This window comes from Mytilus edulis, chromosome 3 (genome assembly GCF_963676685.1).
Source record: "Mytilus edulis chromosome 3, xbMytEdul2.2, whole genome shotgun sequence".
Taxonomy (NCBI): Eukaryota; Metazoa; Mollusca; class Bivalvia; order Mytilida; family Mytilidae; genus Mytilus; species Mytilus edulis.
This window is the reverse complement of record NC_092346.1, coordinates 50283404-50302202: the sequence shown is the minus strand read 5'-3', so window position 1 is coordinate 50302202 and position 18799 is coordinate 50283404.

Below are 18799 nucleotides of genomic sequence, written 5' to 3'. Positions count from 1 at the left end.
CCCCTTTGAACTTATTGACTTTAATGTACTACTGCAACAGTTTGTCATCGCAACTCCTCTCAAACCACACAACAGAATTTCAAGAAACCTTTTCAGATAATAAGGACATACTATGTAGTTGTGCATATCGACGGGAAATTACGATTCAATTTTTTTTCTAGGAGTTACGCCCCTTTGAACTTATTTACTTTAATGTACTACTGCAACAGTTTGTCATCGCAACTCCTCTCAAACCACACAATAGAATTTCACGAAATCTTTTTATATGAAAAGGACATATCATGTAGTTGTGCATATCGACGGGAAATTACGATTCAATTTTATTTCTAGGAGTTACGCCCCTTTGAACTTATTTGCTTCAATGTACTACTGCAACAGTTTGTCATCGCAACTCCTCTGAAACTACACAACAGAATTTCATGAAACCTTTTCAGATAATAAGGACATACTATGTAGTTGTGCATATCGACGGGAAATTACGATTCAATTTTATTTCTAGGAGTTACGCCCCTTTGAACTTATTTGCTTCAATGTACTTCTGCAACAGTTTGTCATCTCAACTCCTCTGAAAACACACAACAGAATTTCATGAAATTTTGTAGAGAATAAGGACATACTATGTAGATGTGTATATTGACAGGAAATTATTATTCAATATTTTTTCTTATACTTATTTAATTTCTCCAATGACAATGTGGGACGTGGGGTATGTGAGCGTGCTCACTAAGGTTCTTTAATTAATTAAGTATCTGAAAATCCTTGCTGACCTTTCATTAAGAACAGCAGCTGTCAGTTAAATACTGAGTTAGATTCAAGTGTACTGCTGGTTTATTAAGTATAAGCTTGTTATTTGCTAGTTAATCTTTTATTTTATGAACAACTAGAACTAATTTTACTTTTATGTATATTGTTTTTTCAGCTTTGAACATAAACCCTCACTTTACAGACACTTATTTTCAAGGGTTGGGTACCATTTTTGGCTATTGGTACTTTACGGAACGGAACAGAACGGAACGGAATTTCATTTAAGGTATCCAAAGGGGGCATTTATCAAAATTTCGAAAAATCTTTAAAACAAAACAAACTTTAGAATTTCTGTGTTTTACGGTTTTCCATATACAAATAACACAAATGTATACTTAATCTCATCTTCACAGGTGAAATGTGTAATAATGTATAACATCGGGAAATATTCTGTAGATGAATATGTCGGATTGTCCTGATAAATTACATGAAATTAACGCATTTGCAAGTCATGCATTATGATATCTAGACTGACCTCACGTCGTCCTTGATTAGAGACAGTGATCAAAATGAATCTGATTTAAACTTTTTAATTTATTTTTCCGTTCCGTTCCGTTCCGCAAAGTACCAATTGCTCTGAGGAATTGGTATTTAACGGAAAAAACGGAAACAGACATCTTTAATGTAATTAAAGCAGTATGATAAAAAAAATTGTCTGACACCTCTTTTTGCATGAGTGGTATGTGTTTTAGATAGCATTTTCGACTTGATCAATAATAAAAAATTTAACACAAAGGCAGGATACACAAAAAGTCTTTCTCCTTCCATCGGTAATTATATTTTAAAAAAGGGGCCTTCAACAGCCCGTTCCGACGATGATTAGAGACAGTGATCCAGTTGAATCTGATTTAAACTTTTTAATTTATTTTTCCGTTCCGTTCCGTTCCGCAAAGTACCAATTGCTCTGAGGAATTGGTATTTAACGGAAAAAACGGAAACAGACATCTTTAATGTAATTAAAGCAGTATGATAAAAAAATTGTCTGACACCTCTTTTTGCATGAGTGGTATGTGTTTTAGATAGCATTTTCGACTTGATCAATAATAAAAAATTTAACACAAAGGCAGGTTACACAAAAAGTCTTTCTCCTTCCATCGGTAATTATATTTTAAAAAAGAGGCCTTCAACAGCCCGTTCCGACGATGATTAGAGACAGTGATCAAGTTGAATCTGATTTAAACTTTTTAATTTATTTTTCCGTTCCGTTCCGTTCCGCAAAGTACCAATTGCTCTGAGGAATTGGTATTTAATGGAAAAAACGGAAACAGACATCTTTAATGTAATTAAAGCAGTATGATAAAAAAAATTGTCTGACACCTCTTTTTGCATGAGTGGTATGTGTTTTAGATAGCATTTTCGACTTGATCAATAATAAAAAATTTAACACAAAGGCAGGTTACACAAAAAGTCTTTCTCCTTCCATCGGTAATTATATTTTAAAAAAGAGGCCTTCAACAGCCCGTCCCGACGATGATTAGAGACAGTGATCAAGTTGAATCTGATGTAAACTTTTTAATTTATTTTTCCGTTCCGTTCCGTTCCGCAAAGTACCAATTGCTCTGAGGAATTGGTATTTAACGGAAAAAACGGAAACAGACATCTTTAATGTAATTAAAGCAGTATGATAAAAAAAATTGTCTGACACCTCTTTTTGCATGAGTGGTATGTGTTTTAGATAGCATTTTCGACTTGATCAATAATAAAATACACAAAGGCAGGTTACACAAAAAGTCTTTCTCCTTCCATCGGTAATTATATTTTAAAAAAGAGGCCTTCAACAACAAAGGCAGGTTACACAAAAAGTCTTTCTCCTTCCATCGGTAATTATATTTTAAAAAAGAGGCCTTCAACAGCCCGTTCCGACGATGATTAGAGACAGTGATCAAGTTGAATCTGATTTAAACTTTTTAATTTATTTTTCCGTTCCGTTCCGTTCCGCAAAGTACCAATTGCTCTGAGGAATTGGTATTTAACGGAAAAAACGGAAACAGACATCTTTAATGTAATTAAAGCAGTATGATAAAAAAAATTGTCTGACACCTCTTTTTGCATGAGTGGTATGTGTTTTAGATAGCATTTTCGACTTGATCAATAATAAAAAATTTAACACAAAGGCAGGTTACACAAAAAGTCTTTCTCCTTCCATCGGTAATTATATTTTAAAAAAGAGGCCTTCAACAGCCCGTCCCGACGATGATTAGAGACAGTGATCAAGTTGAATCTGATGTAAACTTTTTAATTTATTTTTCCGTTCCGTTCCGTTCCGCAAAGTACCAATTGCTCTGAGGAATTGGTATTTAACGGAAAAAACGGAAACAGACATCTTTAATGTAATTAAAGCAGTATGATAAAAACAAGTCAGACCCTTCTTTTTTGAATGAGTGGTAAGTGTTTTAGATAGCATTTCGACTTGATCAATATTTAAATAAACAGCTGCGCCATGAACGCATGATACGCCTGTCGTCTTGTGAAAAAAACATAAATCTTTTTTGAATAACACAGGGTTGTACAGGATGTCATGCTTAGTATATCCTGACTCATTCCTTATTCCCGCTCAATAGGAAGATTGTACAAGATGTATTTGGAAACCCGACGCAACATTAGCCTGTTAAGTTTTAAGCAATAGAGATACAGCGCAACATGTGAAAAAAAACCTCTTTTTTTTTTACAAAAAACTCAATAACTCGAAAATATAAAAATGAATCATCACCAAAAAGTATACAGATCTTTAGATTAATATAACAAAGAAGTGTGTAAAGTTTTAAGCAAAAATCATAAATCGTTTTTGAGATATGGTGCGACATGTAAACCCCCCCTTTTTTTTTACAAAATACTCAATAACTCAAAAATGAAATTTTGAATCATCACCAAAAAGTATACAGATATTAAGATTAATATAACTAAGAAGTATTTAAAGTTTTAAGCCATAATCAAGAATCGTTTTTGAGATACGGTGCGACATGTGAAAAAAACACACCCCTGTTTTAGTTACAAAGTGCCGTAACTCAAAAAGTTGTAATCTTATTTTCACAAAAAAGTATACAGATCATTTTACCATCATAAGAAACAACTATGTTAAGTTTCATGAAATTTGGATAAGTCGTTCTCAAGTTACGGTGCGACATGTTTACACCGGACAGACGGACAGACGGACGGACGGACGGACGGACACTGGACATTTGTATACCATATTACGTCCCGTCAAAATTGACGGACGTATAAAAAATAACACAAAGACAGGTTAGACAAAAGGTCTTTCTACTTCCATTGGTAATTATAAATTAAAAAAGGGGCCTTCCGAAGATGATTAGAAACAGTGATCAAGTTGAATCTGATTTCCGTTCCGTTCCGCAAAATACCAATTGCTCTGAGGAATTGGTATTTAACGGAATCGAACGGAAACAGGCATCTGTAATGTAATAAAAGCAGTCTTGATAATATCAGTGCAAAGTTTTTAAAAATTACTTCTCATCTTATTTCAGTTCCCTTATGTCAAATTTTTAATTCAAGCATTAAAAAATCAGTTTATCCATCATTATTCAAACTAGCTAAAGTCATACCAGTTTTTGAAAATAAATGTTAAAAAATGATGTATTTAATTACAGACCAATTGCATTTTTACAATTAGTATCTAAAATACTTGAGAGACACGTAAAAACTTATTTAATGAACTATACGGACACATATAATCTGTTGTATGTCCTGCAATCAGGTTTTCGTTCGAACCATTCCTGTCAAACTGCCATGACAACTTTGTTAGATAAATGGTTAAAAGCAATTGATGAAGGCGAATTAGTAGGAGCAGTATTTCTGGATCTTTGTAAAGCTTCTGATGTTCTTCATCATAAACTGCTCCTCCAGAAATTACAAAAATACAGATTTTCTTATTCTTCACTGCACTGGCTTACTTCATATCTAACTGATAGACAGCAGGTTGTATACATTTCAAATACTTTTTCAGGTGTATTAAAAGTAAAAACAGGTGTACCTCAAGGGTTCGTTTAAGGTCCCATATTATTCTTATTATTCATTAATTTTTTGCCTTTGTGTAATCCAAATCATAACAGTGATCTTTTGGCTGATGATAGTACTATTTCTGTTACTGGTAAAAACAAAAGTTGTATAGCCAGACACTAAATACTGTGTTAGAAAATATTTCTCATTGGTGTGATGAAAACAAAATGTTAATCAATGTATCCAAAACAAAGAAAATGTGTTTATGTTCAAAACACAAACTTTCTGTCATGTGTAATGAACCTTTTAATATCTTCATTAATAATCAATATATTAATGAAAGTCAGCGTGAACAAGTCCTTGGTATTTTTGTGGACGCAACTCTGTCTTGGTCTGATCATATCAAATATGTTATTAAAAACTTTAAGGTAAATTCTTCCTTTAGCTCTACTAAAAAGGATCAAGAAATATTTAAATCATAATGCAAGAATTTTATTTTATAATGCATACCTTCTTCCAAATTTTGACTACTGTTGTTCAATATGGGGCAACTGTAACACATTTTTAATCGACAGTTTGCTTAAATTACAAAAAAGGGAAGCTAGAATTATTTTAAATGAACACGATTTTCAAAAACCATCTGTTGAACTTTTTAAAGAATCTGGAATAATTCCAGTAAATACATGTAATAGAATATTATACCACAAGTCCTTATTAATGTATGAATAAAACAATTGATTGGTACCCCAATACTTGTCAAATCTTATTGTAACTACAAATAGCAAACAGTCATACAGTACTCGACTCTCATTTTCAGATAATTTAATTGTTCCAAAATCAAATACAGAATTATACAAACCAAGCTTTTCTTTTAGTGGTCAAAAGGTGTGGAATTCACTATCCAAAGAAATCAAAAAATCAAAAAAATGTATCGTCATTCAAGTATACTTACAAATCATTATATATTTTAACAATAAAACTCAAAGCACTATCATGTAATCCGTTTTGTTCATGTATTTGTTTATGTAATTTAATATTTATACCATTATTCATCATTGTGTATTGCTAGATTGATTTGGTTTATATCAACCGTGCAAGGGCTTTTGTCAAGGTCGTTAAAAAAACCCGTAGTAGTAGATTATGTTTATTCATGTTGTTAATATTGTGTCTATAGAGAGCCTTATTGAAAATTGATTTAATCCAAATGAGTTACTCTCTTAAAATAAAGATTTATTTATTTATTCTTATTTAATTATTTATTTATTTATTTATACGAATGACCCCGAGGTTAATGCAAGTTAAAGTTGACATGGATCGTAATTCCAATAAGGCCAATTATAACATAAAATGCATCCAATCTGCAAGTTATCATTATACACTTATAATTTCACGTCAAAAATCTTTAGGCGTGCTCAAACAAGTTGGAATATGTACTGTCTTAATGCAATTTTAAAAGTAAAAACACTGTATTCAGGCGCGTATTTGGAGGAGTCCTGCACTCCGTAATTAAAACAGGTTGCTATCTTTTAAAAAAAGATAAGCAATACGAGAACCTTATTGGGGGTTTGGTTTGAAAGAAAAATAAATTCATTATTTCATCTCATTTTCATAAGAAATTTGAAAACTGACATAAATTCAATATCCCGGGCTATATTACCTTATTGCGAAGGCCAAAAAATCGAATGACTGACCTTTTCGTCAGTTTGAATACAATCGGACTAAAGTAAGGGACGGACCAATTAACTTGCAATTGGGGGGGGGGGGGGGGGGGGGCATGTTTTTTTTTCGTAAATAAATATGTTGATTCTGAATAGAGAAAATAAATAATTTGGCCAGCAAAGGGAGAAAAAATTTTTTGACAGGATATTTACCATAAAAAATAATGTTAAATTTGAAAAAAATAATTTGTCGCGCCACTTCCCAAAAATAAAAAATAAAATGCGCGCATGCCTCCCCCTCTGCAAGTTAAATGGTCCGTCCCTAAAGATCATATAAAATGTGTCGATACGTTGCTTATAAGGATCTGAAAACGCTCAATTTTACTTTCTGTTTAAAGATCTTTTGAGGTTTTCTTAATTTGTCGGATTAATACACACTTTTAAAATTTGAAAGCTTAAATTTTTATTAGCTGATGTAAAAACTACCAGGACAGAAAGTAAAACGGAGTGTTGTCAGATCCTTGTACGCAAACTTTTTAAGAGTAGACACGGGATTTGAATTTTGATTTAATTTGGTTTGAATATATATAACCGGGAGTTTTCCGTGTTATAGTGATTCAAAGACGGAATGCCAATACTTTAAACTTTATTAGCAAGGTCCGGACAGTACCAGACCTAAGACCTAAATCTGACTACAAAATGACATACAAAAGCATATATAAAAAACAGTTACTATAGAAAAGGATTAGTGTCCAACGGATTAGCTTGTCATGGTCAGAGTGATTTCCATCACGACAAACATATATTTAACAATAGAATTAATTAGACACAAAGAAATGTAAAAGGTTTGATAAACGGATTAATATATTGTCACTATAGCACTTAAAATATATTGTCTGAATTTGATTTATATCTAATCGCAAATAGTCCAAATCTTCCTGGTTATATTCGCCACTACTCCACCTAAACTCGGTCTCCGAGTTTGCCGAATGAATTTTGTTATCGTCGTGGGTATCCTCCTCCTCGCCGATGACGTTGCTGAGAATTGCCACGCGAGCAAATTGCAAGGGTCGAACGCACATCTTGGTTTGAATGTTTTATGTCGTGATGTTGAATCTCGCGTTTATTATTAACGTTCTCTTCCTTAAGTCTCTGAATTTCGTCTTCCATATCATTTAAGATGCGCTTGTACTGCATGTCAGAATTTTTGAACTCCATTGTTAAACGTTGTCTGGTGTTGGTTAAATTACGGTTTTCCTCTTTCAAACGCATTATTTCTATTTCAAAATTTTGAGTTCCACTTGCATGTTCAGCTAACTCCAGCTCGATTGTTTGGATTAACCGAACATGTTTTAAACGTTCCAAATTTAAATTGTCCAAACTGTTCCTTAACATCACGTTTTCTTGTATTACTGTATCTAATTTAGAATTTTCGCACTTCAGCGCAGCGATTTCTTTGATGAAGTTTCGGTTAGACTCTTTCAACTTGTTAATGTTTAGTTTCGCAGATTCGTCCTGTATGGAGCACGTAAAAGCGGAGAGTTCCTTGTCCTCAAGTCCTTGAAACGGAAATTGAGACATTTGTTTTTTCTCAATAAATATTTTCATTCTGTCGCTGTCTCTTTGAATTTTAGATTTTGACCTTTTTCTCGGTTTTCGGATTTCACATGACTTAACGTGAAAATTGCACATACGGGCAAAATGTCCATGATGTCTGCACTTGTAACAATAAGCGTTAACTGCATAACACTGATGGTAGGTGAAAACGTTCAATGTCTTACCGCAATATTTGCATAGAAAGTCCAAACAAGTATCTGCTTTTCTCATCGGAAACGGGTGTCCATTTCTGCAAGGCTGGTAATTCCAGGATCCTTCCATATTGTTGCTTCTGGAGGTATTCATTACTAGTTTGGGGGAACTAGCTCAAGATCGTGCCCGGGTCCTCCACCAATATATAACCGGGAGTTTTCCGTGTTATAGTGATTCAAAGACGGAATGCCAATACTTTAAACTTTATTAGCAAGGTCCGGACAGTACCAGACCTAAGACCTAAATCTGACTACAAAATGACATACAAAAGCATATATAAAAAACAGTTACTATAGAAAAGGATTAGTGTCCAACGGATTAGCTTGTCATGGTCAGAGTGATTTCCATCACGACAAACATATATTTAACAATAGAATTAATTAGACACAAAGAAATGTAAAAGGTTTGATAAACGGATTAATATATTGTCACTATAGCACTTAAAATATATTGTCTGAATTTGATTTATATCTAATCGCAAATAGTCCAAATCTTCCTGGTTATATATAAAAAAAAATTTATGTGTTAATCTTCTTTGTTTATCCTACTATAAATTTCATGATTCTTCTTTTGGAAATAAATTCAATCAACGATGACAGAAGGAATGTTCATGTAATATTATACTTGCCTGACGACGACAGAAGGAAACTGGAATCGCAGAGCCAATGCAGTGTAGTCTATATAAACATAGCAGACATAATGGGTATGATTACAAATGAGACAACTTTTATCAAAAGACGAACTAATAAAGATGTATACCCCAATAAAACATCGTATGCCTAATGGCATTCAACAATCATGAACAAAGCACATCCAATATAGTAAGTTATAAGAGACCCCTTTACTTGCACTCACTACTAAATGTAAACCAATAAAAAGCGAGAAAAACAGCGTTTCCGGTTTCTAGAAAAAAAAGCAATAAACAAATATAACACGCATAATTAAAAGCTGCCGCTTTCGGATCTTGATCTATATAATGAGGCGCTGTTCAAGTCGCCGTGAGCGCTCTATCCCCTCAAGAGCAATGGTGTAATAGTACAACTCGTTTAGTTAAATTAAAATTCTGTTTAATATTAGATCGCCCATGTTAAGAGTTGTGTACATATATTTGAGGTGTTCAGAAACAGCAAAGATAATTGTTATCATTATAGAGAAGACTTTTTCACTATACAAATTTCTATTTAGTTGAGCACTCTTAAATAATTGTTAAAAATTATTGATCAAGTCGAAAATGCTATCTGAAACACATACCACTCATGCAAAAAGAGGTGTCAGACAATTTTTTTTTTTATCATACTGCTTTAATTACATTAAAGATGTCTGTTTCCGTTTTTTCCGTTAAATACCAATTCCTCAGAGCAATTGGTACTTTGCGGAACGGAACGGAACGGAAAAATAAATTAAAAAGTTTAAATCAGATTCAACTGGATCACTGTCTCTAATCATCGTCGGAACGGGCTGTTGAAGGCCCCTTTTTTAAAATATAATTACCGATGGAAGGAGAAAGACTTTTTGTGTAACCTGCCTTTGTGTTAAATTTTTTTATTATTGATCAAGTCGAAAATGCTATCTAAAACACATACCACTCATGCAAAAAGAGGTGTCAGACAATTTTTTTTTATCATACTGCTTTAATTAGATTAAAGATGTCTGTTTCCGTTTTTTCCGTTAAATACCAATTCCTCAGAGCAATTGGTACTTTGCGGAACGGAACGGAACGGAAAAATAAATTAAAAAGTTTCAATCAGATTCAACTGGATCACTGTCTCTAATCATCGTCGGAACGGGCTGTTGAAGGCCCCTTTTTTAAAATATAATTACCGATGGAAGGAGAAAGACTTTTTGTGTAACCTGCCTTTGTGTTAAATTTTTTATTATTGATCAAGTCGAAAATGCTATCTAAAACACATACCACTCATGCAAAAAGAGGTGTCAGACAATTTTTTTTTATCATACTGCTTTAATTATATTAAAGATGTCTGTTTCCGTTTTTCCCGTTAAATACCAATTCCTCAGAGCAATTGGTAATTTGCGGAACGGAACGGAACGGAAAAATAAATTAAAAAGTTTACATCAGATTCAACTGGATCACTGTCTCTAATCATCGTCGGAACGGGCTGTTGAAGGCCCCTTTTTTAAAATATAATTACCGATGGAAGGAGAAAGACTTTTTGTGTAACCTGCCTTTGTGTTAAATTTTTTATTATTGATCAAGTCGAAAATGCTATCTAAAACACATACCACTCATGCAAAAAGAGGTGTCAGACATTTTTTTTTTATCATACTGCTTTAATTACATTAAAGATGTCTGTTTCCGTTTTTTCCGTTAAATACCAATTCCTCAGAGCAATTGGTACTTTGCGGAACGGAACGGAACGGAAAAATAAATTAAAAAGTTTACATCAGATTCAACTGGATCACTGTCTCTAATCATCGTCGGAACGGGCTGTTGAAGGCCCCTTTTTTAAAATATAATTACCGATGGAAGGAGAAAGACTTTGTGTAACCTGCCTTTGTGTTAAATTTTTTATTATTGATCAAGTCGAAAATGCTATCTAAAACACATACCACTCATGCAAAAAGAGGTGTCAGACAATTTTTTTTTATCATACTGCTTTAATTATATTAAAGATGTCTGTTTCCGTTTTTCCCGTTAAATACCAATTCCTCAGAGCAATTGGTAATTTGCGGAACGGAACGGAACGGAAAAATAAATTAAAAAGTTTACATCAGATTCAACTGGATCACTGTCTCTAATCATCGTCGGAACGGGCTGTTGAAGGCCCCTTTTTTAAAATATAATTACCGATGGAAGGAGAAAGACTTTTTGTGTAACCTGCCTTTGTGTTAAATTTTTTATTATTGATCAAGTCGAAAATGCTATCTAAAACACATACCACTCATGCAAAAAGAGGTGTCAGACATTTTTTTTTTATCATACTGCTTTAATTACATTAAAGATGTCTGTTTCCGTTTTTTCCGTTAAATACCAATTCCTCAGAGCAATTGGTACTTTGCGGAACGGAACGGAACGGAAAAATAAATTAAAAAGTTTACATCAGATTCAACTGGATCACTGTCTCTAATCATCGTCGGAACGGGCTGTTGAAGGCCCCTTTTTTAAAATATAATTACCGATGGAAGGAGAAAGACTTTTTGTGTAACCTGCCTTTGTGTTAAATTTTTTATTATTGATCAAGTCGAAAATGCTATCTAAAACACATACCACTCATGCAAAAAGAGGTGTCAGACAATTTTTTTTTATCATACTGCTTTAATTACATTAAAGATGTCTGTTTCCGTTTTTTTCCGTTAAATACCAATTCCTCAGAGCAATTGGTACTTTGCGGAACGGAACGGAACGGAAAAATAAATTAAAAAGTTTACATCAGATTCAACTGGATCACTGTCTCTAATCATCGTCGGAACGGGCTGTTGAAGGCCCCTTTTTTTAAAATATAATTACCGATGGAAGGAGAAAGACTTTTTGTGTAACCTGCCTTTGTGTTAAATTTTTTATTATTGATCAAGTCGAAAATGCTATCTAAAACACATACCACTCATGCAAAAAGAGGTGTCAGACAATTTTTTTTATCATACTGCTTTAATTACATTAAAGATGTCTGTTTCCGTTTTTTCCGTTTAATACCAATTCCTCAGAGCAATTGGTACTTTGCGGAACGGAAAAATAAATTAAAAAGTTTACATCAGATTCAACTGGATCACTGTCTCTAATCATCGTCGGAACGGGCTGTTGAAGGCCCCTTTTTTAAAATATAATTACCGTTGGAAGGAGAAAGACTTTTTGTGTAACCTGCCTTTGTGTTAAATTTTTTATTATTGATCAAGTCGAAAATGCTATCTAAAACATATACCACTCATGCAAAAAGAGGTGTCAGACAATTTTTTTTATCATACTGCTTTAATTACATTAAAGATGTCTGTTTCCGTTTTTTCCGTTAAATACCAATTCCTCAGAGCAATTGGTACTTTGCGGAACGGAACGGAACGGAAAAATAAATTAAAAAGTTTACATCAGATTCAACTTGATCACTGTCTCTAATCATCGTCGGGACGGGCTGTTGAAGGCCTCTTTTTTAAAATATAATTACCGATGGAAGGAGAAAGACTTTTTGTGTAACCTGCCTTTGTGTTAAATTTTTTATTATTGATCAAGTCGAAAATGCTATCTAAAACACATACCACTCATGCAAAAAGAGGTGTCAGACAATTTTTTTATCATACTGCTTTAATTACATTAAAGATGTCTGTTTCCGTTTTTTCCGTTAAATACCAATTCCTCAGAGCAATTGGTACTTTGCGGAACGGAACGGAACGGAAAAATAAATTAAAAAGTTTAAATCAGATTCATTTTGATCACTGTCTCTAATCAAGGACGACGTGAGGTCAGTCTAGATATCATAATGCATGACTTGCAAATGCGTTAATTTCATGATAATTTATCAGGACAATCCGACATATTCATCTACAGAATATTTCCCGATGTTATACATTATTACACATTTCACCTGTGAAGATGAGATTAAGTATACATTTGTGTTATTTGTATATGGAAAACCGTAAAACACAGAAATTCTAAAGTTTGTTTTGTTTTAAAGATTTTTCGAAATTTTGATAAATGCCCCCTTTGGATACCTTAAATGAAATTCCGTTCCGTTCCGTAAAGTACCAATAGCCCCATTTTTCGTTTGCAAATTAGGGTTTTGATGAAGATGTGCTGATTTATTGAACATGGAAAGAAAGTAGTGGGTGCAGCTCGGTTTGCTAGGAGTACATGTTCTTGTTTCAGTGCTAATTAAATTAATACTTACGTTTAATCAATGTACATAAATAATAGTTTACAAGTTTTTGATTATATGCTGTATTAGTTTACATTAAAATATATATTTATAACAGAGGGTGTTTGTTTTTATCTAGTCATAGTTAAGGAACCTTACAAAGAAAGGAAATACAAATTGAGGAATGAAAAAGACATAATTCTATTGTAGTAACATTAGCTTAATAACTTATCTTGGCAGCAAAAGGATACTATCCAGTTCTGTTCCTAGACAAGGTGAGCTGATTGTAACCATTGCCTACCATAGATGTATCCTGCTCTTGTGGCATTATTTTATTACTTTTCTTTTTCTTATATGTTGCTTATTTTTTTGTATAGTAATACATAAAAAGTTTTTTTTATGGATGTAGTGTTAGATGTTTTTGTACACTACTTTTCGATTTAAGTTTTTTACAGATTGTTTTTGATTATATAAATTGCCATGACACAAGTTATTGTTTTCCTTTATGTGTTTTTTTTTTAAATATTTAGTAATTTTGTGTTTTAAAGCAATAATCAGGGATTGTTTAGTTAGTGAATACATATTTCTAAATCACATTATTAAACATGATTGTTATGTTAGTGAATACATATTTCTTAAATCACATTATTTAAACATGATTATGATGTAACATAATGAAAGTTATGCAGGAATTCATATCTAAAAGGTTGATAAATGAAAGGCTTTGATTGTCTAAGAATTATCTGAAAAATGTTGCCCCATTTTAATACAAGTCAGTTATTCTCATCTGACCTTCATACTGCAAAAATCTGATTCAGTTTCCAGGATAACATTATGCAGGAAAGATTGTCAAATTTCATATGTACTTTTGTTGTGAGTCCAAGTCCATCTGAACTTGGTCAAATTTCTATGACCTTGTATCTTGTGCTCATGTTCATAAGTCCTTTCTTTGTTAGAATTGGCTATATTCCTAAGTATATAAGCAAGACGGTATCCGGTCGTTCCGGCCCCAAACCGATCCGGCCCCAAGTCAATCCGGCCCCAAGTCGATCCGGCCCAAGTCGTTCCGGCCCACGTCGATCCGGCCACAAGTCGATCCGGCCCCCTAATAAAATATGAATAAACTATATTCACTATATGAAGGAATTTGTGACAAATTTGAACTGTATAAACGGAATTTGCAAAAAGTGTCGATGATGGATCACAACAGGTAAACGAAGTATTGAAGTACCAGTTAAAGAACTATATAAAATCGATACGAAACTGAGTGTTAGTTTAGTCTTAGATGCATGATTTTTTTATTAGTTGTTAGGGGCTTTGAACTATAGTTATTGTGTCTATTTGTACAGCAGCTCCAATGATATTTTAAAATGTGAAGATATTTTCAAAGTTGACTTTGAATGTCATGGCGATTTTTATTTTATTTACTTCTCACACAGAGTAGCTAAATAAATATTAACAGTCCAATGGAACCGTAAAAATTTAACTCATCATTAATGTCTTGTTTAACCAAATCATTAGTCTATAATTGGTTTGTTTATTCAATAATTGTCTGATGATTGTGAACTAAGGTAATGCCAATCGTAATCACTTTAATTCAATCAAATCCTGATTAATTAAAGTTACGTTATCAACAAGGTCTTTGTAGTTTGATCTTTTGTTTGGTGTTTGGTGTTTATATAATAATAATTAATTGTATTTTTTTAAGGTAACATCAGAGGCTTCTATAACACATGTTACACTTGTTTTTCTTTTGTAATATCGAATAAAGTCAATTTATTTTTTCTTAAAATTGACAATACTTTGAATAGTTGTGTGTAGATAAAAAAAAAACCAAGTAATATGAGTATCCATTATTCTTTATTGCAAGAAAATAACAAACCAATGACACTAAATGCACATGTTGGTCCCAAAACACACAAGGAAAAGCCATTGTGATATAAAAACAAACGCATTCTGTCTTCTCTTTTATAGAAAGGACTAGGCAAATCAAACAACATTTCTCAATTTGAGAATTTTAAGAACTTTTAAAAAAGAAAAACAAAATTTGTATGTATCAGCTTGGGGATCGGCCTGTACCGTTGTGCATGTAGCTATTTGTTATAACACAAGATAAAAGACGTATTGGATTACAGTCGGCGTTTTACGTTTCCGCAAAAAAAAAGTCTACGTTTCCGCAAAAAAAAAGTCTACATTTCCGGAAATAAATACCTTACTTTTCCGCGAAAATAGTAACCATTCCGGAAAAAATATATTAAATATAATTAATCTGAGTACCTTGAACCGTTGATTGTAGTATCATGAAATTTTTGTAATAGCAGTATGCATTGCGCATTTAAAGTCAATTTATCTACCTCGGGCTGGAGATTTAGTCTTCGGGTTGTGCACAAATCAATAAGCAGATCCCACATTTTGATAAAAAGTGGAAGTAACACAAACACAAGAGGAATGAAGTTGCCATTTTACACCCATGTATCGAATAGTTAGCCGTGCCATCCATGCAAATATCACTTGAGTTATTTCATTACATAGACAATCAAAGACATTTCAAGTTGGCGAAACACAAAAATATAACGATTCCGACATCATCATCTTTCACTAAGGTGAAACTTTCATATTTTTTTTTACTTCTAGTATATTGTAGATAGAAGATCAGAACCCTTTTTGTATGCTCATCTAAAGAAAATATTTTTCAAAGGCTTTTTTTTTTTTTTACCGTACACCGTACACCTTTTACATTATAATTAAAAGAAATCAGAAACATTTATGAATTACAATTAATATATATCTTTATTTTTATTCCTTATAAATATATTTTTTATTGGGGCCGGATCGACTTTACATATGGGCCGGATCGACGTGGGGCCGGATCGACGTGGGCCGGATCGACATGGGGCCGGATCGACATGGGGCCGGATCGACCCGAAAGCATGCTAGACAAATATATGATATTCGTTTTAGTAATTATATGTCCATCTGAATCCTGACACATTTCTCTCGACCTTAACCTTGACCTTTGCTTTATTTTCATGCTACTGGGAGCAGGTGAAGTATTCAGGATTAGGTCTGTTCCACAGTTTATTAACAAGACGGGTATGAGATTTTTATACGTAAATTGGTTAGTGAGTTTATGATCTAAATCTTCAAAAATTCCTGACCTCATGTTGATGCATTACAGCACCATTACAGTACTTGTATACAAGATTATTGTATGTGGATATGTCATTAGAACAAATTGTAAAATTTACAACGAGACTCCAAAACACACTCGACCATATACTTACAAGTCATCCTTCCATTGTAAGGCACTTCTGCCCGTATAGGACTAAAAAGTGACCATGATATTGTGAAAATCCCTGGATGGTACCAGCGGGATTCGAACCCTCAATCTCGGGATCTAATAAAGGCAGCGCTCTAACCAATTGAGCCAAAGAAGATCTTCCCTTACTCAACTAGTTAGACTACCTTTATATCTCCAGGTAAACAACACTCTTCCCCCTTTTCTTTTTTCGGGCTGCGTACCATCCATCCGAGCAACTCACAGGTCCACTACTGTACAACCCCGAGACTTCTACTCGGAAACCCTCTGGCCAGTTCCTTAGATGTCACCTAGAATTGTCATGACCGGCTGGTCAAACCTCATGACCAATTCTAACATCTCACTGCCAGACAATATTATATATAAAAATTTTTGTAACAGTAGCAGATGCTCGCAGCGCCATTGTTGTGAAAATCCCTGGATGGTACCAGCGGGATTCGAACCCTCAATCTCGGGATCTAAAGGCAGCGCTCTAACCAATTGAGCCAAAGAAGATCTTCCCTAACTCAACTAGTTAGACTACCTTTATATCTCCAGGTATACAACAATGATATAGTACTGTATGACACAACCATACAACCAGGTCGATTTCAGCCAACACAGAGAAAACTTTTCTTGTGGTAAAAGGCTAACATGAAAGCAATAAACATTTTCCTTAAGGCCTTTGGTGAACAATTCTGGCAATCAAAATATCAGACTAGTGGAGGCAATGTGAATGCAATCAAAGCAATCTTTGAACATCTAATCGAAAAACACATACAAACAAAACCTGCAATGACCAGACGCTCACATCCATGGATAAGAAGACAAGAAGAACAATGAGAAGAGAAAAAAAAGAGCCCACTCTAAAGCTAAACGTACCAACAACTCTACCGATTGGGAAAATTACAAAGACTGAAAGCCAACACTCAAAATAAGACACGAAAAGCTTATAGAAAGTACATCCAAGATGTTGTCAGCAACAATTTTACAGAAAATTCTAAGCGATCTACACAACCTTAAAAAATAAGAAACAAGAGTCATCGGATGTTTCTGCCCTTACCAACAATGATGGATTTTTACATAGCGAAAGCTCTCAAAAGGCTGCCTTTAACCAGTCTCCTAAGGCAGCAACCATTTGATTTTCTGGGGGGGGGGGCTATGGTTTTTTTTTGGAAAAAAAGTTTGTTTCCATTTTTTGGAGAAAAAAATAATTTGTTTTTGATTCTGAGAAAAAAAAATTGTTTGTTTCACCCTCAGCTGCCACTATATGTAATGCTAAAATTGAAAGAAAAAAAATTGTTTTCGACTTGTCCAGAAAAAAAAACCATAGCCCCCCCAGAAAATCAAATGGTTGCTGCCTAAAGAGGAAATTAGCGGCATACCTAACAAAGGACCAAGCGCATATCCTACCATTGGGAAAATTAATGTAAACCGAAATAGTGTACACAAGCTATTAAAAAACCTTAAACAACACAAAGCTACAGGACTTGTCCTGATAACATACCAGCACTTATACTTAAAGAAGCAGCAAATGAAATGGTTCCCATCCTTTCCTAACTTTATAAAATCTCCATTGACAAACGGCCAGTTTCCGTTACTTCTATTTCATGCAGCATTTGCAGCTCAATCATCACATTTTTTAAGAGAATAATATCTTGAAAGACAAACCGCATGGATTTAGAGCTCGTAGATCGTGTGAGACACAACTGATTTCAACAATCGGAGGAATTTCCAAACAACTGAAATCAGGGAACGTTTATAAACTGAACCACTATGGCGTTAGAGACGAACACCTAAAATGGATAATGTTTCTTAGAAAACTAAAAACAACAAGTGATAGTTTAGGGCTGACAGTCATCACTTTGAGATGCATTTTCAGGGGTTCCACAAGGTACTGTGTTAGGTCACTTACTCTTCTTAGTATTTATTAATGACTTACCAGAATCAGTCCAACATTCGACGGTCAAATTATTCGCTGGCGACTGCCTTCTTGTCCATCACATAAAAAATTCCAAGGACGAAGCCAAATTACAACAGGACCTTTCAGCACTAGAAGATTGGGAAGCCAAATGGCAGATGAAATTCCATCCTGAAAAATGCACCGTCATTCGTATTAGGACTAGCATTAAATTTGAAAAAAAGATACACATTAGACGGCCACAGAGGCGGATTTAGGGGGGCAGGGGGCCCGGCCCCCCCTTTTTGGGAAAAAAATTGGTTGCTTATATAGGGAATCACTGGAGCGGGCCCCCTCTTAGGTCAGTCAGTGGGCCCCCACTTATGAAAATTTCTGGATCCGCAACTGGGCCACACTCGTACCTGCACCACCCAGCAAATATCTAGGTATAAATTTCAGCGAGGACTTACAATGGAAACATTATGTTGTAGTCACTACCAAAAAAAAGCATCCAAATCCATCGGATTCCTAAGAGAATGCAGAAAGAACGTAAGAAATGCAGCCTTTATCTCTCTGG